Here is a 27,425-nt window from a genome sequence, read left to right as displayed (position 1 = left end):
TGAGCTTGGCTCAAGCGGGCGACCAGCCGCTGCTATCAGCCTCGTGCACATGATGTAAAGCCGCGCTGTCATCACACACCATTACAGACCACCACAGACTTACCCGGACCATAACTCTGATTTCAATCAGCCAGAGACTGAAATGGGGAGAGAAAAGGACACAGAGAAGGGGAGAGAAATGTCTGGTGAGTCTTAAACTAAGCTTATGAACCATTTACCATGACAAGAGCCAACAGCTAGGAATGTTTTCATGAACGCAAAAGCTAGATTATTCCACAAGTCTGCTTCTCTTTAAATCACGCTGAAGAAAATGGCACTTTTTGGTGTGCGAGGCAGGAAATGCAGTAGGAATGCAGGAGCTTGCCATTTAAAAGTGTATTATCCAAGGAACTCCTTTAAGGGTTACAATTGTTCCAAATCTGCAGGACTTTCTTTCTTCTGTGGAGCATGAAAGTTTATATTTCAAACAATTGAGGCTGGTGCGATTTTGAATGATTTTGAAAGAAGAAGGAGCTGAATACGTTTGATCAAAAAGACTGTTAAAAACTGAACTACTGTGAAATATTTAATCACAGTTAAAATAACAATTTACAATTTTATATAAGTTGCATTGCTTGCTTCAACCTAAAATAACTCTTGCACAATATCTAACCCTAAATACCTCTTTTGCACAATATTCTGCACAACAAATGCATCATCGTTTTCTCCATTTTTAGTCAACATTGCAACAAATTGTCACAAGGGAGATGCTGACAGCAGAGGTGCGGATTCAGATGTATGCAGGAAAATCCAAAGTCATGGTAATGAATCAGGCAAACGGTCAGTACAGCTGGCAAGTTATCAAAACAAGAAAACAAAGCAGAGATCAAACACGGAGAGACAAGACCAGGAAAAAACGTTGTAGTGTTCATAAAGACAGATAAACAAGACTCAGCAACTTGTGTGTGAAACAGAGGGGTTTAAATAGTCTAAGTAATCAATGGTTATGAGTATCAGCTGTGTGTGTTTGCAGTGTCCAAATGACTGTCAGCTGTGGCTGGAGTGATTAGTGCAAATACTTGTAGGATATGTAGTTCAGTAGGAAGTGATTTCCAATGGAGAAAACACTGCTGGTAATTACAACAAACTACAGGAAGAGATCTCTCTAGCAGAGCTGCTGGAGTACAACACAAATTTACCCACTTTGGACATTGTTTTCAAAAAACTTTTTGTTTCCTAAATTTGCTGTCTCAGTGTGGACGGAAGGCCAAAGTGGAGAGAAAAATATGCATTTTTAAGTGAAATTATATCATTGTGTAATTGGTTTAAATCTTTCCAAGTCCAAATTCAAGTCTAAATTTGTGTGTGTGTGTGTGTGTGTGTGTGTGTGTGTGTGTGTGTGTGTGTGTGTGTGTGTGTGTGTGTGTGTGTGTGTGTGTGTGTGTGTAGAAAAGACCATAATTTAGCTCAGTGTTTACTGAAATCACATTCATGAGTTGTTCTGTGTGACCTTTTCATTAAATCAGCTGATCCAGTTCACAAAGCCAGCATGAATGATTTATTCTCAAATTGGATTGTAATTCTGTTACTAGAGCAGGGGATCAAGTTTTAAGTTGTTTTTTGAGTGGTTCATCACTCAAAGCTAAATTATGGCTTCAGAAGACTTGCAGGCAGAACAAGAGCACTTCTGATTATTAATGTTATGGTGCTTTTGATTCCCTTTTGAAGTTAGACATTTTTCTCATCTAATTTTTGAGTTGTTATATGTTATATGATGTTATATGTCACCTAAAAATAACCATTTGCAAGTTACAATCATTCACTTTCCTCCAGCTGAGTCCCTTATTTATTAGAGGTGGCCAACTATTCCAGCATATGTTTTACACAGCGGATACCCAGTACAACCCAGTACCAGGTAACACACATACACTGTGGCATTCACACACACACACATACTACAGCCAATTTAGTTAATGCACTTCACCTGCACCGCATGTCTTTGGACTGTGGGGGAAACCGGAACATGGAGAGAACATACAAACTCCACACAGAAATGCCAACTGGCCAGCCGGGACTCGGACCAGAGATTTTCTTGCAGTGAGGTGACAGTGCTAACCACTGAGCCACCATGGCACCCTAGCAGGTTACAGTGCTGCGAAAAGAAAAAGAAAAAGAAAAAGAAAAAAATATTCCAACTCAGACTGAAAAAAAATCCCTCTAAGCTCTAATGGAGCCTCAGAGATAGCACATTTAGGTTGCAAGAGAGATGAAACCCTTCTCCACTGAGCTTCCTTCAAATGTATATGTGCCATCTGTGTGAATCTGAACCTTTCTTCTCTTTCGCTTTATCCTCGAAAAAATCTCCCTCTGCCACACAGTTGGATCGGGCTCAGAGCACAGAGAGAAAAACCATTTATTTCCTCTTTTACTGTAGCCAAAGAATGTCTCTGCCGCCACAGTCGTGGACCTTAGAGGACCATCTGGAGGCCTGGAACATTCCAGTATGATTGCCCTGAGGAGAATGCAGACCTGCATTCCAGGCTGAGGGAGGGAGTCGGGGACCACGCAGAGCTGGAAGTGGACGGAGCCAAGATCGCAGAGGAACTTCTCAAAGTTCTTGCACACAGAGCCTCCTTTGTTCATTTAGCCATGGAAAGTTGGCTTTGTTCAAGCGTGCGTGTGTGTTTTTTGTGAAAAGTTAATAACGTCTAGCTCATGCCCTTCTGGATAGGAAAAACCTTTGTGATGAGACATTAAAATGATGATTCACCCAAAAATTGATATTCCGCCTAGCTTACTCACTCTCATGTCGTTCCAAAATTGCCTTACTTGCTTCTGTGTAACATTTTAAAAGGTTTTGAAAACTGCCAAAATCAAGTAACAAAACTTATAAAACATGATTGAGACCAGTGCAAACCTAAATTGGAGATGATATGAAAATGTAGAAGTTCATTCATTTTTTTTTCAGGCTTAGTTCCTTTATTAATCTAGGGTTGCCACAGCGGAATGAACCGCCAACTTATCCAGCACATATTTTACGCAGCGGATGCCCTTCCAGCCACTGGGAAACATCCATACACACTCATACACTTTGGACAATTTAGCCTACCCAATTCACCTGTACTGCATCTCTTTGGACTGTGGGGGAAACTGGAGCACCCGGACCCACGCCAACACGGGGAGAACATGCAAAATCCACACATAAAAACGCCAACTGAGCCAGCTGAGGCTTGAACAAGCGATCTTCTTGCTATGAGGTGAACGTACTACCCACTGTGCCACCGTGCAGCCCCAAATATAGAAGTTTATAGGGTTAATTCACAATAAAATCATTATTCTGTCATCATTTAAACAGCCACATGTCATTGCAAACCCATAAGCCATCTGAATGTGTTGATCCTAAAATATACATTTAAGTGATAAATTATATGGTTTTCTGAAGAGACGTTAATTTACATGATGAAGAGATTTCAAACTAGTTTTTAATATAAATATTGATCTTCAAATTTGCTATGATAGAAGGGTGTGCAAATGATGACGCGATTTTCAATTTGGGCTGATTTTGGATAAATCAATGGATCCGTCACCCAAAACAATCGGCAGTTTATGAATTACACTGAATCAGACTCAAATTTACCTCCCTAATTCAATGATCCATTTAGAGCAGTTAAAAACTCACTGCAGTGAATGAATGTTCATGTATAATTACAGAGATTAAAGTCATTTATCATATCCAATATGAACTATTTTTCCCACTTAACACTTTTTTTGAGAAATGATAAGCTTGGTTTCTGTTTACTGAAACTGATTGGCAAAGAGTGAGTCTTTAAAATGTCTAATTTGTGGTATATAGTAATAACACAGGTTGGCTTTGTTCAAGTGTGCATTTGTAAAAATGCATTGCTGTCCAGATCCATCTACAATGTCCATCTACTTTTAAAAAATCCTTTGTGATAGTTCACAGAAAATGAAAAAAATCTTACATTTTTTACTCATACTATTTTTTTAATTGTTCCACGCCAATAACATAGGTTCTGTGTAACATATTTTGAAATAAATGGCAACAATGGCATTCCAAATATCCAATTTTTATTGTTGTCAAAAGTTTTTCATTGATTTTTGATGAATCTGTAAATCCATTTCTCAAAAAAGAATCAATTGGTCATGAATCAGATTGGTTTTGATACTGTCTGTTTGAACCGACAAGCGAAAAAACAGCTTACTAAAGGGCTTGAACTTTAGTACTTTGTACTACTTTATGCTTTACTAAGTTTGTCAACCTCTATTCTCATTTCACCAGCATGGACCACTCCACACTTTGAGCTAGAAATTATTGTAGGGATGTAGGGATGAAAGGGATGGTAAGAGAACAGTGGGATGAAGCGAAACAGAAGTAAGAGGATAAGCAGTGAACAGGTAGGTAGGTTGATCAGGCATCCTGCGATCATGCCCAGAGACTCAAAGTAGGGGTACCGTCTCTGTAATATTTTTATAGAGTGATTCGCCGATTCAACTTAGGAGTGAAGATAGGGTTATAGGATTGTAAATAGGAAGCGAGGAAATAGGGGGAGGGTGGGTTTGAAAGAACGAGAAGAGGGTTGGTCTGCCTTAAATAAGTTTAAGGAAATAGGTGATTGGTGGTTGAGAAGACGAAGTGAGGCGAGGTTCCGCCGCAGAACCTTTGTTGACAAGTAAACTCCATTTATTGAAACTGAAAGCTGATTTATACTTCTGCATAAAACGCAGGCGTATTGTCTGGCACAGCCTTCACACAGTTGCATAGCCCTCACCATGGCTGACGCGCATCTCTCAAAAAACGTAACTACACGTAACAACGTCACGTAGCACAAGCTCTGTGATTAGTCGTCTTGGTAGCAGTCACAAGCGTGGGCGCTACTGAGAGCCGCGAGCCAGATGGATCGATTGTTTACAACTGTTGAGTCCCATGAAGTAGCTCCAGAAAGAAACTTTTGTTTTGTGCTTACCTTATGATTAAAGCTGCTGCACGTCCGCCAGTTCCTGCCTCTGACTGAGACAGTTTAAGCTACTTGTAGCATTTAGAAAAAACTAAACACCCACGAAGAAACTCGACACAGAGGAACATAAAAACCTGCTGCCAGCTAGCGTTTCAGAAGTGTTACTGCAGGGAAACACAAACAGAGCGCAGACGTATAAATGCACGACAACGCGCACTTGACGCAGTAATATAAATCAGCCTTAAATGTGCTTCACACCTCTTGAAAAGTGAAGCTAAATCACCTCAATCACTCCCTGGTGGCTGGCTGCAGTATAAATCAAAAACCCCACGCTCAATATACAAACAAAGGGCAATCAAGTTAAATAAAAATATAATGACATTTCAAATAAAATGTTCCCTAATATTGTTTGCATTATTTGAAAGAGCTGATAGAATACTGCTGTATTTTCATTTCTAAATAAATTGGCTTTAATTTAGCTATGATTTGCTATATTAATAGGTTGTTGTGTCATAGTTGTGTGTTTTGTGATTGGATCTTCATTAAAAGGATCTCTGATACTGCACATTTAGCTCTTGATCACCACTGCACAATCTCTGGCTCCATATGACATAATCAGTGGCATCGTATAAAAGATGGCAGCGGCCACATAGGAGACATTTTGGCTTCACTTTTCAACTGTGAATGAAAATGGAGACACATCATCCATCTTTTTTACAGACCTATCCTTAAAAATGTCTTATTTTGTCTTCTATTGAACAAAGAAAGCCACACGTGCTTAAAGCAACGTGAGGTTGAGCGAAGACACATTTCCCAGTAAATCTCAATTTAACTGGAATAAAAGACTATCATCTCAATTTCCAGGTAGTTTTGTTGGCTGATGGAGGAGGAAGGAGTGGTAGATAATATATTGAAGGGACAACGAAGCAGACTGAGGACATGTTAGACGGGCAAATCTGAAAAAGTATCCGGACGCTCTTTCATGTGCTGCACACACCCATGCGCTCGCTCACATATGCTATTCTGAGCATCTGAGGATTTGAACATCCCCGCTCTCTTGTGAATCACTGCCTTTCTCAATTATGTGAGCTGGTTGCAAGATTTATGCCTCAAAGCTAAAATATCATACTGGATTTGAAGACTGATTTTTTTTTTGAGCCAGTTAAGTTTCCATGAATAATTCATGAACGAAAGCTCTCCTTCCAGCACGTGCCTGCCTGAATTCAGTTTATCTGGCCACACTCACACACACACACACACACACACACACACACACACACACACACACACACACACACACACAAACTCACACCCACACCCACACCCACACACACACACACACACACACACACACACACACACACACACACACACACACACACACCAGCGCTCAAAACAATGCCTACACAAAGCTCTTTATATTCAACACACCCACAGCAAACTCGTTTAGTCTCGTCGGCCGGACCAAATAATAAACACTCTCGTGACACCGCATATAATAAATAAATAAAAGGTAATTGTGAATGTTTAAAATATTATGTTAAATTTCTAGTTTAAATATTGCTGATATAAAAATTAGAAGAAATAAGGAAAGAACTGTGAGAAAACAAGATATTATGTAAGCTCTCAGAATTCATTTTTCTCTTGTGATTCCAAGTTTCACTCCTGCAGTCCTGATTTTTTAGGTGCTCAAAATTCTGACATCTTTTAAGTTGCACTTTTTAGAATTTGCAATTGAAAGAAAAATAAAGGTCTGAATTGCAACTAATTTAAAACTAATTGAAAGTAATTTAAAACAGCAAGATAATTGCTCACAAATCTAATATTTTTCTTACAATTAGAGCTGAATCATTTTAATACAATTACATTTATTTTCATTTAATACATTTAAATAAATAAATAAATAAAAAAATTCAATCTGAATTGCACAAAATTAACAACTGTGAGGGTATGAATTTAATATACAAGCTATAAATAATTATAAAATAAATAAATAAAATCATAAGCAATTATATTGTTGATTAGCGTCAGAGTATTCTTCTCCTCTAGAATGAATTATATTTTTGAGGGTCTACACATGCTTGAAAACTCACGAAACTTCGCACACGCCAGAAGTTTGCAAAATGACTCGACAGCGCCATTTTTGACACAGAGCTGTGTTTCACGCACACGTACGAAAAATGGCGAACAAACAAGCCAAAATGAAACCGCGAAATCCGAAACCCAACAGGAAGTCAGATATTTTTAACTTCCTCTGCAGAAAAAGTGCAGTTTTTGCCATTTCCAGGCGTTGTATTTTAATGAACTCCTCCTAAGGATTTTATCAGATCAACACTAAAATTGGGTTTTATCATCTAAAGCAGGGGTTCTCAACCTTTTCAATTCAAGGCCCACCTTTTTCTCCAAAAACCTTTTGAAGGCCCAAACTGGTTGCCAAGAGAAAATACTTATTTTAAAGCTTTATTTATTGGCAAATAATTTCTTTTGCCTTCAATTATTCCCTTATTTTGTACATCATTTCATTTTATAAAAAAACTGAAACATTGTGCATATATTTTTTCAATAATTAAAAAGAAGGTTCAAAGTTCAGAGTATTTGGCCCTTTTCTTCAGTAAAGGAACCTGACAGGACTACAGGAGATGGCAATAAAAAACTGCTGATGCTTTAAATTTAGACTGACTTCTATTCATCTATTGATCTATATCCATTAAAATAAACAATCTAACTTTAAACGTAAAATACTGTAAAAACAACAACAATAACAACAAAAACACTAAATCTGTTGAAACGCATTGAGGCGGTTTGGTTTGTAGCTGGAAATTATTGGAGTTCGCTGACAGGAACAGTAAACAGCTGTTCACTACTACAGTAAAAGACCACCGAGTCTAGCTAGATCCTCCTGTATGGACGAGCGTCAGTTATAAAACGTTCGCAGGATGTTAATTTGGACAACTATATGGATATTTCAAAGTGTTCACATAAAAGCCTAGAAAGCCTAGTTTGTGAATCAACAGACTTGTGCGACCCTGATACAGTACGAGTCGCAGATGTGAGGCATGCGCGAGCTGGTTATTATAACTCTTATCATCATTACCTATACATTTGCGTGATGGTTTACTTTATACAACGGAAAACGCAGTCCCAGCCGACACTAAGTGGTTGAACATTTAGGCCACAGTTATGTCTGTAATTAACAGTGAGGCTGTTTTTGCAGTCCGAATTAGCCTGTTCAATCACAGGAAACGGGAAATGTCATTACTTTTATAATTTTTATACGACATATTTAATAATGAAATCAAATACTTATAGTGTAATATTTAAGTTCATTTTAAGTAAATTTTTATCTCGCGGCCCACCTGCAGGATCGCTGAGGCCCACCGGTAGAGAATCCCTGATCTAAATGCGATGTTAAATTACGAAGATCAAGGGCTCTATTTTGACGGTCCGTGCGCAGAGCGCAAACCGCAGGGCGCAAATGCTTTCAGGGCGTATATAAATATATATATATATATCCTTAATATATTAAATCTTTTTCATATGTAAAGATATTTGCGTATTGCTCTACATCTTGTGTGTAGTGTGTAAGCCAGGCGCACTTTGCGCCAGACAATAGACCTACTTTGTTCTGGTCTAAAGAACAGACTATTTACAGTTTCTCAAAATAGCAACGCGCCAAAAGACGCCGGCATTTTTAGACCAGAAGGCCTATGGGCGCACATTTGAGCGCAAATGCATTTGCTATTTAAACAGTGTGGCGCAACACCTCAAAATGACCCTTGCACTGAGCTGAAAGTAGCAAAAGACTATTGCGCCGCGCCTTGCGCCACATTGCGCCAGGTGTATGATAGGGCCCCTAGAGTTTTCGTTGAAGGGCTTGTCCGTGGTGGCCTCACAAACTTTGATGCTTTGCCATGAAAAAGGAAGTTGTTATAACTCAAATCCGTTGATGCATTGTCCGATCTGCCTCAAAACCGCTCATCACCACTGTCGCCACTGGCTTGCTTGGTTTGGGACTCGTGGAGTTGCGCATCGATGGATTTGCTCTGCAGTGTTTGGACTTTCAGCAGTGAAAATTAAACCACTCTAAGCTGAACTAAACTGAACTTCAACTCTGAAAACTGGACTGACACAGTTTCAATTTAGGAGGACTTCTATGTTGAGCTGCTTTGACACAATCTACATCGTGAAAGCGCTACAGAAATAAAGATGAATCGAACTGAATTGGCTATAGTGCTTATAATATTTTTATTTTATTTTTATTTCCTGCTGGAAATACAACATTCAATAAAAACTATGGAAAACTTCCCCCAACACCCCCTCCCCAAAAAAACTAAAATATTCCTTCTATCCCAGCCCAAAAATTCTTCTGCATTTCGCCTTGATCAACAAAGCATGAGCAAAGAAAGCACCTATCATTTCAGACCTGTGCAAATAAAAGGCAAGGAAGTCATGCAGCACGCCGCTTTTACTACAAGAATGTAAACACATGCGAACACAGGCAAAGCCGTGACCTACTTCCCCTGACAGCAGTGTTGTGTACAGTCAAAGAGGCCTGATATTCCAGCTTGTTGGAACAATTCAGAGTCATTTCCGTAAGGAGTCACGGAGGAATCATTTCTTGTAAACCATGAGGGTTTCTTTATAAAGGTTGAGATTGGCCAGCTGATGGTGCCCTGCTGCTCATACACGGTTTTCTCTGGAAGTCTGCATTGACAATCACATCTCTTAACATGAAAGAATAGAAAACAGCAAGTCTCCTAAATGGCACCAAAAGTGAGAACTGTTATTGCACATTTTCTTCCAAAATATACACTATTGCTATATGCCCACTAGGTGTTAAATGTCTACACTTTGTGATGGGAAAGTACAATAGTATTTTGGGACTTCTCATGTCATCCAATTGCATTTTTTACATCAATTTATTGTCCTTATGATTGTATTAGTGTAAATTGATTATTTCATTACTAAAATGCCTTAACGTTTAATTGTATTTATTAAAACATAGCAGTGGCAATTACTGATAGTCATTAATTCATTATGTCATTGTATTTAATACAATTTGAATGAGAATCATTTAGAAAACTTCTGGGATTTTATGCACAATAAATGTACTATAAAAGCAGGCCAAAAATTCCAAAATCACTGGTAGCCTTTCAAGGGTATGTGTTTTTGAGTTTTTAGTAGCCAGCAATAAACTCAAGTGACCTAAAAATACAAGACATTCACTCATTCATTCATTCATTCATTTTCCTTTGGCCCTTTATTCATCGGGGGTTGCCACAGCGGAATGAACCGCCAACTTATCCAGCATATGTTTTACACAGCTGATGCCCTTCCAGCTGCAACCCAGTACTAGGAAACATCCATACCCACTCATACACTACAGCCAAATTAGTTTATTCAATTCATAGATAGCGCTGGACTGTGGGGGAAACCAGAGCACCCGGAAGAACCCCACGCCAACATGGGAAGAGAATTTTGCAAACTCCACACAGAAATGCCAACTGACTCAGCCAGGACTCGAACCAGCGACCTTCTTGCAGTGAGGCGACAGTTGCTGCTAACCACTGAGCCACCAAGAATCAAACCAATCAAAGTAGACATTATTTATTTTTAATTGTGTTTAAAAACTTCATGTGAAAAATTGGTAGGCCTTCTATTTTATTATTTTTATTTTCATTTATTTATTTATTTTTTTATTTTTTTATCAACTTTGCAGTGTAGTATCGGTTCTTTTGACAAAACCAGTAAGCACAAGTTCAAATGCAAATTATACAAATATTGACGGTGGCTCCTCGATGCATAAAAACTACATAAGCAAAAGCATTTAAATATGCTATATTATTTCTCCCACTGGAAAACACATTGGGCTAGCAGTTTTGCAAGCCTTGAAAAGCCACTACAAAACCATAAAAATAAATAAATTAATTAATGAATTCAAAATAAATATCTTAATAAAATAAAATGTATATATATATATTATTTTTAAAAATGGGAGTGACATGGTGGGTGGGTCAGTTGGCATTTCTATGTGGAGTTTGCATGTTCTTTTTGTGTTGGTGTGGGTTTCCTCTGGGTGCTCCGGTTCGCGGGACCCGACCAGATATCTTGCAGCGCGGGAATAAATTTCCGAATAAAGCGCGGGAGCGGTCGGTAACTGGTGTAATTTGAACGGGAGCAGGCGGTCTAACAATATCACTCCCCACTCCCAAGCAAGTGAGCACGCGTATGTATGTGTGTGAATGAGAGAGCATGATGCTTTGTGTAGCTTGTTTGTTGTTGTCTATGTGTATGTGTATGTGTGTGAATAAGAGAGAGAGAGCTTGGTGCTGTCTATGTGTGTGTGTATGTGTGTGTTTATGTGTGTGAATGAAAGAGAGCGTAATGCTGTGTGTTGTGTGTCTATGTGTGTGTGTTTATACAGACAGCTTGTTATAGGCTGTCTGGACTCTGCATCATGTAGCTGGGTGTTTTTTGGTTTTGTTCCCCCCCTGTTTGCGGGAACAGTCGCAGCGGGTAGAAAATGGGACGGGGCGGGCAGCGGGACAACAAATGCTGAACGCAAGCAGGAGGGGTGGGGTTCGGACTAAAACCTGGTTGGAGCGGGCGGGAGTGGGATTAAAAATTTAGCCCTGCGCAGATCTCTACCCTACAGTATAAAGACCTGCGCTATAGGTGAATTGAATAAACTAAATTGGCTATAGTGTATAAATGTATGTGTGAATACGTGTGTTTAAGGGTTTCCCATTACTGGATTGCAGCTGGAAGGGCATCCGCTGTGTAAAACATATGCTGGATAAGTTGGCGGTTCATTCTGCTGTGGCGACCCCTGATGAACAAAAGGAATAAGTCGAAGTAAAATTAATGAATGTCTTTAAAATATTTTACCTAATTGTATTTTTTGTCATTCTATCTGTCATTTATGCAGCTTTTTATGATTTATAATTTCATGATAAATTGTTAGTTACATAAACCACTGGATACATCATTTAAAATAATGGGATTGGGATATAAACTAAACTCCAGTAAAGAAACGTTGGAGTAAAATGTGATTAATAGTAATGACAATAACGTCACAATGCAAAAAAAAAAAAAAAAGCTTAATGGATTAATATATGACCTTCATTGTCGTCATTGTCTATTACAAATTTTATGTAATTAATATTTCTTTCCCAAATGTTTGGGTTGAAACATGACTGTCCTCACGAGATATCTAATCTTGCATGTCATGTAAGAAGGATATATTGTGGACTGAAATTCATCTCGCAATCATAATGGGCTACATCCACTGGTGTCAGGTTTACAAGACACTATCTGATACCAAAGACGCTCTCATTGATTTCTGTGAAGGACGAAAACAGATTTTCTTCACCTCTGCTCTGTTTGGTTCACTAAATATGTGGCTCTCTCACACGTTTTTATCCCATTCTCCAGCAACATTCCAAAAGCATTCCAGACATTCCAAACGGTCAATGGAATTTTTGGACATATAGTACAAAAACTGACCATAGTTATGTATTAAAAATAAATACTCAGTGCACATTTTTTGCATGATAAGAAGATATGTGAATAAACTGATGGATTCATGAAATAAATTCCTTCATGCAAAACAAACAGCATGTAACTTGTCCAGATCATGTAGTTGAACAACCAGACAAACTAGCCCTCCCCCTGAGAATCATCAGAATATAGCGATTAATGATTGTCTCCTTTACTATAAGGAGGGGCTTTGAGCATCCTTATTGATCATTACATTTCCCCTGAAATCAAAACTATATAGGGCACATGTGTTGAGTATTCTACAGTCTTTGTTACAGCTTTTAAGTAATTCTTCTTAATCTGTGTGAACAGGGTTTGTTCTAAATCATGAAAAAAATTGTGATTGCAAACAAACTACAGTGGTTTCCCTGGTTTAAGCAACTTTTCATTTTCATTCTTTATCATTTGCACCAGTTTCCCAATAAGTGTTGATTTTGTTGTCTTAAACACATTTAAGTGGATAATTCACCCAAAACTGAGAATTCTGTCATCATCTCCTCACTCTGTATTTGTTACTAACCTCTTCTTTAGTGATTAACAAAATAAAGAAACATATAAAGGTGTAAAAAAGGTGTACAAGGGTAATTAAATAGTAAGTAATTTTTTTGGTGAACTATTTCTTTTAAGGGGACCTATTATGCCCCTTTTTACAAGATGTAAAATAAGTCTCTGATGTCCCTTGAGTGTGGATGTGAAGTTTCGGCTTAAAATACCACACAATGTTTTATAGCTCTTTGAAAATGCCAGATTTTTACAAAATTTTCAGATTTTACCACATTCTTACCCTGTTATTTACTTCTTTATTTTAATTTGGCTTCTGTTTTTGTCTTGCCTGCTTTCTGGGACCGTTCTTCGCCAGACTTGAACCCCATAGTTACTAACAACTCCTCTCTGCAGAGGAGAGACATACTTCTGGCAACATAATTTGTGATCACCAGAAATGTAAATAGGGCTACGTTTTCAGAATGAGCCTGTGTTGGATTGTTCTTTTTTTCAAAAGTGGGCGGAGCTACAAAGCCTTTGTGTCAGCATAATGGCAGATAAAAAAAAAAAAGACTAACATATGCTAATGAGGGAGACAGTTAGGGCTACACGATTAATCAAAAAAAAAAAAAAATCACAATCTCGATTCGACCATACACACAATCTTAAATCAGCTTTTCTACGATTCAGTCAATTAAATTTTCAAGGTAAGGAGAGAAACAATTGATCTAATTATGTTGTCAATGACAAATGACAAGCACATGTCTCAAACATAATAATTCAACTTTACAATTATGAATAGTTGTATTCTGATGTCATCATTTTACTGTGAATTAAAAAACAGGAAATATTGAAAGTCTGTTCAAGTCCATCATAATGACTGTACAAAATTTAGCATTTTAAGCAACAGTAATCCTACACATAGGCCTAATATTATTAGTGTTGTTTTACCATATTGTCACCTTAGAATTATAAAGCTCTATCTGACATTTCGTATTGACCTATTCGTATTAAATGACAACTTATTTACATAATGTCATGTTTTTTATAGGTTGTTTACATTTTAGGACTTAATAAAAACAATTGTTACACACATACTGTTTGCTATCTGGATTGCAAAATTAACAATAATAATATTCTACTCATATTAACCTTTATTTTACATCTAACGAATTGTGAGAAAGAGTTGTGATCTTGATTTTAAGCAAAAACAATCAAGATTCACATTTTAGCAAGAATTGTGCAGCCCTAGACACACATACAGGCATTTAAACGCGCACAAACACACCTTTTAAACTTGACAATAACTCTCGAAAACCTTTATTGTCTGCTGTGTCTTTAATATGGTGTAAAGCTTATTATGCGTTATTGAAACATAAAGGAGGATGCAGCAGTGTCACTATAAATTAAAACTACTTTATTATTTTATGCAGCAGCCTTACATTTAAAGGAGAAACATAAGGGCGATCATACGCAAAAAGACTCCAGACTATAAGGCTAGATGTTTTCTTTCCCTTATTTATTTCTTTATTTGTTTGGCGCATGTACTCATGTGCGATCAGAAAACTGCCCGCCTCTCCATTCACTCTGCCCCGAAGCCCCAGTTGGCCCTCCTTGGCCCAAGGTAATCGGCGGGCCGAAAAAAGCCAGCCGCTGGCCCCAAGAAAGCCCCGCTTTGGCCCAATTAGGCCCCGGAAGTGACAGTGGAAACGCCACTGGCCTTGGCTCGCCCTGGCTCGCTCGGTTTAGGCGCGATAGTGGAAATGCGGCTATTGTCACTAATGGGCAGGGCTTTCCCCCTCTGATGACAAGTACAAAGAGAGAATGTCAATCAAAGTGTTTCTGCAGACTCATCTTATCAAGTGTGATTATAAAAAAGTGTTTTTACCAGTAGATGCTTTTTCACAGACTGTTGCCACACAACTGTGTTTAAACCCCTTATAAAAAATGATTATTTTCTTTTAATATAAGTAAAGTTCCAAACTTTTAATATGAACCCAACTAGTAAGACATCAAGTGAGAGTCTCCACATGCTCTCCTTACACTGGAGCCAGTAAGTCTCTTCCTGCGGCTGCAGCTGTCTCCATCAGCTGGATTCCGCCTGTCTTTCTCATTCACACCACTACGCGCCCTCTCATCTCTCCATCCGTCTCTTTCCAAGCGCCCAGGGGTCGGCACGGGTCAGCTAAAACCAGCGTATACACCCTCGGCTAGGGCTGTTCCCACACAACCACAAATACACCAGGCAAACCGCTCAAGCACAGCATCACGAATGTGAACACACACACACACCCCATGGAATCCACAATTAGAAACATTCCAGCGTGACTAATTCAATATTGTCAATCTAGATTTAAACAAGATTTACACAGCACACAAACGTGGCATATTTGACAGTGAGCTAACAGAGGGAACACAGAAGGCAATTCAGTTTTGAAGTCCACAATGACCTGACGTAAAGTCAAGGACGGCTTTGGAAAAGTTAATGATTGTTGTCAAACTTTGCCTGCATAATAATGGCTTGAAGATAAGAGTTGAATGTCATGTAATGGCTCAAACACTCACAAACCGATGGAGAACCTACACATTTTTATAGAAGGGGTGTTGACAGTGATCTGCTGAAAGTTTACAGTTCAAGAAGTGAGGCAGTCAGACAACTGCTGTCCTCTGGATTACTGAAGCATCACATCTCAAAATCAGACAGACAGACAGACAGACAGACACACACACACACACACGCACGCACGCGCACACACACACACACACACACACACACACACACACACACACACACACACACACACACACACACACACACACACACATTGTTGCCCCCTGACTTATTTGTGTTTTCCTCAGGCTAAGGTTCTATAAGATTTCCCCACTGTAAAAATGACAATGTGATATATGGAGTGAGGCCAGGGATATTGTGGTTTTCTGCATCATAGCTGGACGTGAATTTATGTTATTTTTGCCACTGAATGTGGATATGTGCAAATACAAAAAAGTCTATTTTTTCAAGGTTGCAATTATTTGATCAGACATAGGGGTGTAAAGATACTCTCAAGCCACAATTTGATACTGGATATTAGGGTTACTCAGATGCCGATATTTGTATTAGAAATACCCGCAGATAGGGCTGCACAATTCTTACTAAAATGTGAATCCCAATTTTTTTTTGCTTAAAATCAAGATAACAATTTTCTCACGATTTTATAGATGTAAAATAAAGGTTAAAATGAGTGGACTATTATTATTGTTAATTCTCAAACATATGGTAAAACACTAATTAGGCCTATGTGTAGGTCTACTGTTGCTTAAAATGCTAAAATTTGTACAGTCATTATTGTGGACTTGAACAGACTTTAAATATGTCCTGTTTGTTAATTCACAGTAAAATGATGACATCTGAATACAACTATTCATAATTATGAAAGTTGGATTATTATGTTTGAGACATGTGCTTGTCATTTGTCATTGACAACATTATTAGACCATTTGTTTTCACTGGTAAAATCAGACATTTGTCATTATCAGATTCCTTCTTGCATTATAGTTAACATTATATAGGCTAGAGTAGCTATACTGACACAGTAAACATTTATTTTCATGCACAACACAATGGGTTCGCTTTGAAAGAAAAAAACATTTCAAATGCTTGTCATAATCATAACTGTAAAATGCGTTATGATTATTTATATGATGTGCGGACCGGCTTCACTTTCGAGTGCGGCTCATGGCTGCAGTCACTCTGAGAAAAACACACACATGCAAATCATTCTTTCAGCCCGGCTCTTAAACGATCGCTCTGTTCAACAAACTGAACATTATTTACAACTTTGTTACCTGTTATTCACAGCCAATGCAGATTCTGTTCACTAAAGTAGGCGTGATTGGCGTGTACGCGCATTCTCGGTAGTAAACAAACAGCTCGCTGTCAGCTCAAGTGTGATTTCGCGGCCGCGAATGCATCATTACATTTAGACAGAAATTACATTTTTGGGTGAATTATACCTTATAAATACAGTATGTGACACTTTAAACACCATTTGAAGGTGTCCATGTTGCTGTGAGGACTTATGCGACCGCCTTTAAGCTTCTCTCCTGACTTTGAAAAATATTATGTGCTGAATCATAGAAAAGCTGAATTAACATGGTGTGTAGGGTCGAATCGAGATCGTTTTCATCTTTCGATTTATCGTGCAACCCTACTCACAGATACTGAAAATTCTGGCATTGGTATCGGCAAATAATTGAAACAATAAACCAATCCACTGTCATATTTTTAAATAAGACATATGCCCATTACATTTGCTTAACCATACAAACCTGGGGTTAGTTCTTGTTCGCTGCTCAGAATGCACTGTGATGCAGTCAACTGCACTAATCAATGGTAGAAAAAATATCATTCAACAGTCTGAAACTGGCAGTTCTAGAACACCGATAGACATCTTAAGTATTCCCAGAACATGTTTCTTGTAAAACAGGTGTTTATATCTGCATGTAGCCTAAAAAAAAGAATTAGACAAATAATTTGTATAGTTTGACCTGCAGTAACCTGTAAAATAGTCACTAAATATCCCTCAAAACACTGAAAACGTATACATTTTATTAATAAATTAGAAGTAATTTAAATACTTTTATAAACTTGACTTACTGAAGCATGTATTACCAAACTACTACCGAAAAAGTTGACCCCCCCATCATCAATGTATAATTCGCACACTGAGTGTAATGCACTATTCTATTAAAAAATAATAATCTGAATTTTAAGTTTCATAGAAGTTATTTTTCTATATTATTCATATTCACTTTTTTATAATCTTTCTTATTTTGCACTGATTTGTACTGTATAAACTTATACATTATAGCTTACTAATTATAGTAATTAATAAGTAATATTACTGTTGAAAATCTGATAATAAAAACTGTCAGATACAGCTTACTGTAAATTAATTCTGTCAATTTATACAGGGCTACCCTTTCAACAGATACACATTTAGGTATCGGTTCAATACTCGATATCGGCCGATACCCTGAGCTCAGGTATCGGAATCAGTATTGGGAAGGGAAAAATGCAATCTGAACAACCCTACTCGATATTCAATACTCAGTATGTCAATACTGAACTGACGATATGATATTATCTTGATAGTGTATGTGATAAGGAGTTTATTAGTATTATTGTTGTTCTTTCTCAGACATATGGTAAAGACAATACTAATATCATAATATGTATGTCAACTGTTGGTTAAAAAGATGCACTTGGCATGGTGGACTGATGAATAGACTTTAAGTCTAGGCCAGTGGTCCTGAACACATACATCATAAGTATGGACTATGAGCGTCTTTTTATATAATTGCATATTCATGGACACATCCTCAATCTCAGTGGTAAACAAACCCAAATGTGTCAGCTTACTATTGATGCCACATCTGCAAATATGCCAATATGCAATGCACTGTAGAGCACAAAGAAAGAGTTTACATTTTGTTGTGAATTCCACCATATAAATACATAGACTGTTTGATAAAACAAGCTCAATATTGCGAATCATATCATTTACCACCAACCTGATTTCACCAACATGTTCCTGGATTAACATCGATGTTGAGGCTGGAACAACATTGCAATCAGCCAATTAGAATTATGTTTACCATTTATGTTTAGTTTAGGTTTTTACTTCTACGAAAATTGTTATCCAACTATTATTCCCCACTGATTTTGGGAATAATTTACAGTTATTGTTGGGTTAAAGGTAGGGAATTGGTATGGATTACATTTTCAAACAAAAATGATGTTCCAGGATAAACATAGATCTTAATCCAGGATCACATTTTACTTGGCAAAATCATGATATGTATCGTTTACATCTGTGATACACATCGTAACATTTTTTTATTTTATTGATATATTAATGTTGGATTTGTAAAATATTGTGAATATTTTAATATATCATAATATAATTTATTACTGTGCTAGCAATGCAGAATTTTTCAGCAAGGCATTGCAGAAATATTCTAATATTTTGAAATAATATATTTTTAATATGCATATAATATGGTTTAAATAAAACAATTTAGTATTATCCTTGTTGAAAACTCCTGCCTAATATTTTTAGTTGAAACTATTCTAATTTTATATGATAAATAGGGACTTTCGCAACTCTGCTTACTGTATTTGCCATGTATTGTGTGGACACATTGGATAATTTAAACAAAAGCACAAATAAACACAATGAACCAGTTTCTGTCAATTAAATGTAATGGATGCTAACAATGCCTTATATGATATTCGACATAAACACCTCAAATTACAGAAAAGGTCATTTATTGTTCCGTGACCTTTTAATGCAAACTTGCTGACTAAAAGTATTAAATTCTTAATCTCTCTCACTCTCCTTCTCTGTATATGTGTGTGTGTGTGTGTACTGATACTGAAAGCTCACTATGGCTGACTAACTCCAACAACTAGATAATTGACTGTATACATTATTCCAATTTTCAATTTTTACATATATTACCATGCTAACTCTTGATTGTAATGTGAATCCAGCATGAATACAGAGTTTCTTCTAGTTAAGACAGATTAGCCGACTAATCAAAAGCCAAAACTTTGACTAATGAGTTTTAAAACTACTGTATATAGTCATGCACTTTAATATTAAAGGGCATCTATGATGAAAATCAACCTTTGAAAGCTGTTTAGACAGAATTGTGTGTAGGTATAGTGTGTCCACAGTCATACTAGAGTGATATAAACATGATAAGTCTCTTTTAAAAACATTTCTGCTGTAAAAGAGGATCCAAATATCTCCCGTTTTGAGGACCACCGCAACATGTCATAGGAGTGTGGTGTCACTCATCATTGCAGAAAGGCTTGAATTAACTGCACAAAAAATATGTCAAATAATCATTGGGAAAGTTCTTACAGTAATAAGAGAGATCTGCTTAATTTTTGTCTGTCACTGTGCTGTTTATGTACTTGAAGGTTACACACAAGCATTTAGCAATAGAGCAATATTGAGGGCGTCGCGGATTCATGTGAAGAGCAGGGGTGGGGTGTGGGGGGGGGGGGGGGGGGTCCTTGCTAATGTCTCTGGTGCCCCCTAAATGTATAAGCCCTTAGAATACTCCTAACTGAACACAGGAACATAAAGGAACCTGGACACAGGAACATAAAAACCAGCTAGTGTTTCGGAAGTGTTACTACGGAGCAATACAAGTTGGAGCAATACATTGCATGGCTAAGCACATAGCAAGTGGCGTGGGTTACGCCGATCACTTAATGCAGATGTATAACTCAGCCTTTGAGGCCAATCTGCAGCCACATGATCCCTGGTCAAGTAAGATGATGGATCCATTTATGAACCGTACTTTGGAATAAATTGACAATGCGATTGTAAACTGCGCCAGAGATGCCTTGAGATGGCATATTTTCTATTACATTAAAATTATTATTTATATTAAAACATTTGTTTACCCAGAGATGGGTTGCGGCTGGAAGGGCGTCCGCTGCGTAAAACTTGCTGGATAACTTGCGGTTCATTCTGCTGTGGCGACTCCGGATTAATAAGGGGACTAAGCTGACAAGAAAATGAATGAATGAATACAATATTTGTTTACATAAAAGATGCAAGAAATGCAGTGTTTAAAATATAATTTACAAGATCTTGTTAATATACAAGAGTTATGTTATTTAGAAGAGATACTGCTTAGTTTTTACTTTTAACATGAAAAGCACTCAAAGTGATTTCTTTTGTTTTTTGCTCTTTTTTTATAAGAAAAAGTGACTGTTCGTTTCAGGCAATTTGCATGTTTTAATTTTAGTTGTTTAACATTGATGTTCAATAAATAATCACAGATACCAACCCAAGCTCATTCTGGAAACGTAGCCCCGCGGACGTTTCTGGAGACCGCGATTTACCTGGCCGGAGGTACGTAAGGCCGAGTTTAGTTTTTTCGAGCGAACGCTGTGGGGCGGTGTGGCGCCGCTCCGCCCCTCCTCTTCGCGCTCGCCGGCCGACGGCTCGCCTCCGAGTGGAGGGCTTTCCCGATGCAACCAGTTTGTCCGCTTAGCTCACAGCGTTGAGGCCCCAGAGGAGAAGGAGGAGCCGGCCGCGGTGGACGACGACCGGGATCGAGTCCGGGGAACAGCGGTTCCGGAAATCAGGTAAGACGAAAAACGGAATCCGAAAAATAAGGGCGAGAACGCAGCAGGATCCGAAAACGCGGTCGAAATCGAAGACGAGGGCTTTTTTTTTTTTTTTTTTTCTGGAAGGCTTTTGCGAACCGTGGCTCGGGTTTAGGGAAGGAGGAGGAGGAGGAGGAAGAGGAGTTGTATCCAGCGGCTTTTCGCACGAGAAGGGCGCGGGCGCGAACGGCGCGCGCTCCCGAGAGGCGCCAGAGACGCGAAAAAACGTGCACAGCGGCCTCTCGTGGATCCGCGAAAACAAAAACCGCTCGAATACGTACCTCCCGGGACGTAAATCGCGGTCCGCAGAAACGTCCGCGGGGCTACGTTTCCACAATGAGCCCGGGTTGAAAGATACACATGTTTCCTTCAATTATTTTAAAATCAAGTATATGCACCCTTCATTAAAAAATCTCTGACTTGTAACATACTATATTTCATTCATTCATTCATTCATTTTCTTGTCGGCTTAGTCCCTTTATTAATTTGGCGGGGTCGCCACAGCGGAATGAACCGCCAACTCATCCAGCAAGTTTTTACGCAGCGGATGCCCTTCCAGCCACATCCCATCTCTGAGAAACATCCACATTAACACACACACTCATACACTACGGTACCGCATGTCTTTGGACTGTGAGGAAAACCGGGGCACCCGGAGGAAACCCACGCGAATGCAGGGAGAACATGCAAACTACACACAGAAACACCAACTGAGCCGAGGTTCAAACCAGCGACCCAGCGACCTTCTTGCTGTGAGGCGACAGCACTACCTGTCACTGCCTCGCCCCACACTATATTTACTCTACAAAACTTATTAGGGAAGTATGAAAGCAAAAAACACATATTTATAAAAACAAAATAATCGAGATTTTGATTTTAGGCCAAATCGCCCAGCCCTACTAACAGCTCAAATTTCCATTATACAGAAAGGTATAATAAATAATGTAATTCAATTCATCTTTATTTCTATGGCGTTTTTACAATGTATATTGTGTCAAAGCAGCTTCACATAGAAGATTATACTGAAATGAAACATTGTCAGTTCAGTTTTCAGAGTTTAAGTTCAGTTCAGTTCAGTTTAGTTCAGTGTGGATTAATAATCACTGCTGAGAGTCCAAACACTGAAGAGCAATCCATTGATACACAGCTCTACATAATCTGATAGATATTTTGAGCTGAAACTTTACTGACACATTCTGGAAACACAAAAGACTGATATTAAATCTTGAGAAAATTGTAAAATAGGTGCTCTTTAAAGCTGTATGGAATAAGCTCATGGAAAAATTCTATATACAATAGATTTAACACCCCTTCTATTTTTATTTTCTTATTTTTTGCCATGATTGATTATGCTATGATGTACTAAAAGTGCAGTATCTAGCCCACAGTATAGTTCTCATATTTCACTGTTTTAATCCTCTCCGCAGAATAGCTCTGCAGATTCACATCTACAACCACGGAAGAAAGAGCAAAAAAAAAGTGAAAGCAACTCTAGTGGGCATACTATGGTTCAATGAATGCATTCTTTTTCATCTTCTGCTGCGGAAATGCATACGGTGCAGCAAATAAAAAATAAAGTGAAAAAGGAAACCAATAAGTAAAGAGCATCACAGAACAGATCTCTGATACAGTGCATAAGGGGGGTGAAATCCAAACATCTGATTTCTGCATTCACCAACTGTAACAAACTCATCAGGCGATGTCATTACGGCAAAGTGAGAAACATCTCCCAGGAGCTGAGGACGCTCTGAAAGGATATGTCATCAGTATTTCACTAATGTGATAAGAAGACATTAAAGAGTAATTGAGAAAACACAAAGTCCCACTGAGTCATATCGGCAGATCTCTCAAGCAAATAAGACTCATTTCAAGGTCTTGGATTCTCATTGGCTGAGATCCTGACAGTAGCCAGACGTATACCATAAAATCGGACGGTAAACTCAGAGTAGGAAACACATGACTGAGCCGACTGTCTTTCAGGGGAGCATGCGTGACGTATTCAAACATGTAACGGGTGCTGTGATGCATGACGCATGTGTGAAAGGAAATCCAAGAGGATTCAGGAACTTGTACGTTCATTCAAAGTGTCTGAGCTAGAGCTGTGACATACTAGTGCGATCATATACAGCTCAGAAGTCAGATTAGCCCCTCTGAATTATTAGCCCCCCTGTTAATTTTTCCCCCAATTTCTGTTTGGGGGAAAAATCAATTTCTAAATGTCTTCATGGAACATGATCTTTACTTCATATTCTAATCATTTTTGGTATTAAAAGAAATATCAATAATTTTGACCTTGACACTGATAACGTTTCCATTGACATCAGTAATCAAATTGTTTGCCTTAATCTGAATAATACAATAATATGATTAAGGTTTTTACATGAGTTTCTTTTTGAATGTTTCTTTCATGATCCCATTTTACATGCACATAGATCAATTAACATCATTGCTTCACCACACTATCCACATTTCTTCCAGAGTTTTATGTAATTTCGGGTGTATTTTTAATTCTTAAACTTTAACTGCAATTCGGCAGTTTCACTTTTATTCAGGAACATTTAATGCATGCACCCCCCCCCCCCCAAACCCCCCTCCACCAAGTGTCAAACAGTGTCAAACAGTTTTGTATGTAATATCCTGTTGCAAAATCCTACTCACAAAATATACTCCACTTCAATAATGTGTCTGTAATCGGCACACTCCATGTGGATTGGATTTCTGTTCAATTCGATTATGACTTTAGTCGGATTTAATCGACTATTGGTGAACTATTGGATTATTGGTTTCCATGTAAACATACTCAATGTATTTTTTGACTAATGTCAAAAATATACCAATGCACCTTAAGACTGAATTCACAGAAAAGTTACTCAACTGTGATATTTATAGAGATGACTTATATCAATTAATGAAGAGCAAAAATGAATTACATACAAAATAAAAGTTTGTTTTGCCATAATATAAGTGTGTGTACTTTGTATATTTATTATTTATAAATGAATACAGACAGGCACGCATATACTGTATTTGAAATAATGTTTATTTTTATTTAGATATAAAATATATATGTGTATGATACAAATTAAATATAAATGTAAATATCTATGTAACACAATTATTTTGTATAGTTTTGTTTCGTTGTATGCGTGTATCCCACATATAGATAACAAATATATAAAACACATATATTATGTTAAAACAAACTTTTATTTTGAATGTGTTTAATCACAATTAATCTTTGCCAAGCACTAACCATAATATGAGATTTTTGTCATATTAACCACTGACCTATTATACCTAAACAAATAATATTTCCACCTGAAAAGGGCAAACTGAAGACATCCAACATCAATATGGCATCTGGCATCCATCCCAGAATTACTACATCAGTAAGCGAGTCTCTATCCATCTCACGTGATAAGCACAAAGCAAAGCCACATCTTTCTAGGACAAACAGAGCAAACAGGAAATATTTAGTTGCCCTTGAATAAAACAGCACAAAGCAAGCAGGTGTACGTATCAAAGTGTGCGTGGAAAAAAACAAAGAGAGCACACAAAAGAGAATGGGATATAATGGAGATGTGAAAGAGAGAAGTGTTGCCTACGGTCTCTCATAGAGACGTCATGTATAATCAACCTCCATTATTCCCCTTCTTTCTGAAATAGAGCAAAGTCACTGCTCTGAGGCAGGACAGAGATGAGAGAGTGATGTAAGTCACAGGGGCCTGCGAGGGCCCTCCTCCCCTCATATAATGCTCATTACAGCGCCAATCGCTTCATAAGCTGTTCTGTTACTGCCTCGCAAGTATAAAGACCTGTTAAGAGGACAGTAAAAAGAAGAGTATTTATTTAGTTTCCTGCACGTGTATGTGAGTGAGCAAGACTGCATGCAGGGCTGTGCAATATGATGATGTACAGTATATCATATCGACAAAATAAAAAATTAGTTTTATATTATGCTCTATTATTTATGTCATAGAGTTTCAAAAAACATTGTTTATGATAATATAGTTTCTTAATTTATATCTGGGCAGAATATTATACGCCATTATTGGGATGCAGACAGATATACTGTAACATTCATTCATTCATTTTTTTGTAATGTAATGTAATGTAATTGTAATGTAATGTAATTTGTATCTATATAGCGCATTTATTTTGTATGGCCATACACCCAAAGCGCTTCACAATCATGAGGGGGGTCTCTCCTCACCACCACCAGTGTGCAGCATCCACTTGGATGATGCGACGGCTGCCACAGGACAACGGCGCCAGTGCGCTCACCACACACCAGCTATTGGTGGAGTGGAGAGACAGTGATGGAGCCAATTCGGTGGAAGGGGATGATTAGGAGGCCATGATCGTAAGGGCCGACAGAGGGACTTTGGCCAGAACACCGGGGTTACACCCCTGCTCTTTCACGAGAAGTGCCATGGGATTTTTAATGACCACAGAGAGTCAGGACCTCGGTTTAACATCTCATCCGAAAGACGGCGCCCACTGACAGTGTAGTGTCCCCTTCACTTTTACTGGGGCATTAGGACTCACACAGACCACAGGTTGAGCGCCCCCTGCTGGCCTCACTAACACCACTTCCAACAGCAAGTCGGCTTAGTCCCTTTATTAATCCGGGGTCGCCACAGCGGAATGAACCGCCAACTTATCCAGCAAGTTTTTACACAGCGGATGCCCTTCCAGCCGCAACCCGTCTCTGGGAAACATCCAGAAACTCATTTATACACACAGTCATACAATACGGACAATTTAGCCTACTCAATTCACCTGTATTGCATGTCTTTGGACTGTGGGGGAAACCGGAGCACCCGGAGGAAACCCACGCAAGCGCAGGGAGAACATGCAAACTCCACACAGAAACACCAACTGAGCCGAGCCGAGGTTCAAACCAAAGATCTTCTTGCTGTGAGGCGACAGCACAAGCTACTGCACCACTGCGTCGCCCTTATAATGTAACATGATTGTAAGAAAGTTGCTTGAAAGTACAAGGTTTATATTTTGCATTTTCTTTAGCAATATATTTTATTTTTATATGGACGTGTAATCATTCATTCTTTAAAGGGTCACCAAAGCACATTTTTTGAGATGTTGACAGTCATATGTGTCCCACGCTGCTATAAACTGTCACGGTTGCAGGTTTGTGCACTTTTCCGGAGTGGATGTTTGATCACGTGGGTTTGTTATGCTTTGGTTGTCCATGTGTATTTGTTATGCTCACATGCTATGACGACACTCAGCTGGTCTGATTAGCTCGCCAGCTGAGGCTCATTATTGTGCCTATATCTGGGCGACGTTTCTATGTTTCTTTGTCAGTTCGTTACACTTGCTCATGTGTGGGTTTTCTGTGCTCAGGCCCCTGTGGAGAATTACCTGGACCCTGTTATCCTGTCTGTTCCTGCACTGGGTTCTTCGTCCTCCTAGCTTGTTGAGTTTATAAATGTGCTGCAACAAAGGTTTTGTTTTCATTTCGCTGCTATGAGAGCGCAGCTGGACTCAAGTTTGGATTACTGTGCATGTGACACGCGGCAGAAATATGTTTGTAAGGAACATTTTTTACCCGAGAGCTTTTCACATCTAGAAATGGTGAAATCCGGATTTGCTGCTTGTCTTCTTTTAAAAAAAGACACGACTCTAGTTGGTGTTGATTGTCCTGTCTCTACAGGTTTGGTAAGTGTGTGTGATCGGTGTTCTTTGTTTGTTTATTCAGGTGGTAAAGTTAGTTCGTATCATCAGCTTACTCTTACAGTTTTTAAAGACATACCTTAGTCAAAATTATTTAGTTACTAAGTTTACAGTACGTTAATATCACTGTAATATTATAGTACAATATTATAGACTGAAAGATCCGCTGTAAATGCTGCTCTTCAAATGTAAACATGTAAACACCTTAATCAAACTATTACCGTAGTGTAGGATTTTTGCCATCTCCCATTCGCTGTGCGGTATCAAACATTTCACTAAAACAACACTCTTCCAGCAGTTCCTTGCTGAAAGTAAAAGTGCAAAAATGCAGTTAAAGTCGACAAATTAATAGTTTGGCAAGTAATTTGATTACTGATGTCCATGTAAACACAGTCACTGTCTTTCTCCTCTGCGTCTGTGTTTGTTTGTTGTGAAAATCAGCGCATGCCCAAACGGAAACCCAAATGGACTAACCCGCTTTCCTGACTTTTTGTGAAAACACCCCGCTGAGACATGGGGGTTTCGTGGCCCTTTAAAACTGTTGGTAAACACTTGGT

The 27,425-nt window shown here is 38.4% G+C and overlaps 1 protein-coding gene and 1 long non-coding RNA gene across 3 annotated transcripts in view; one reads left to right on the top strand and one right to left on the bottom strand.

The window, feature by feature from the left end:
- The window catches only part of lhfpl6 (LHFPL tetraspan subfamily member 6), a 244,718-nt gene that overhangs the window by 206,250 nt on the left and 11,043 nt on the right, over window positions 1-27,425 (bottom strand). The window lies entirely within an intron of this gene.
- Window positions 1,077-4,060, top strand: LOC147835115 (uncharacterized). Its single transcript, XR_015501288.1, has 2 exons — window positions 1,077-1,386; window positions 1,429-4,060. It is a non-coding gene; the product is annotated as an uncharacterized LOC147835115 (long non-coding RNA).

The sequence above is a fragment of the Danio rerio genome, chromosome 10 (genome assembly GCF_052040795.2).
Source record: "Danio rerio strain M-AB ecotype USA chromosome 10, GRCz13ab, whole genome shotgun sequence".
NCBI classification, from domain to species: domain Eukaryota; kingdom Metazoa; phylum Chordata; class Actinopteri; order Cypriniformes; family Danionidae; genus Danio; species Danio rerio.
Note: the sequence above shows the minus strand (reverse complement) of the source record. Positions and strands in the feature narration are given on the sequence as shown.